Source organism: Fukomys damarensis, unplaced genomic scaffold, assembly GCF_012274545.1.
Source record: "Fukomys damarensis isolate Sample0158 unplaced genomic scaffold, DMR_v1.0_HiC HiC_scaffold_16, whole genome shotgun sequence".
NCBI lineage: Eukaryota > Metazoa > Chordata > Mammalia > Rodentia > Bathyergidae > Fukomys > Fukomys damarensis.
Genome location: NW_022900928.1, coordinates 108,145,258 through 108,145,616, shown reverse-complemented (window position 1 = coordinate 108,145,616; position 359 = coordinate 108,145,258).

Sequence of the window (359 nt, the reverse complement as noted above, 5' to 3'; positions counted from 1 at the left end):
AAAAAACATTCCTACCACTGTTATAGCTGCCAGAGACAAAGCAGAAAAGCCAAATAACTCATATTGGGGGATGGTTAAGTGACTAGAAACATTAGAAAGTATCAAGCCAAGGAACACTAATAAAAAATAAAATACTTGGAAGAAAAATCAGAAGATAAAAATCAATTATGAGTGCTGGAGTAATGCAGTCATACAAACTACCAGAAGGGATGCAATAGAAGACACAAAAATGTAAAATTTCATCTGACCTCAATATACTATAATACTCAGCATTCCTGACTTAAGAGCTCTCAGAGCTTTAGATTATATACTGTATGTATGTATGTATATATATATATATATATATATATATGTACACA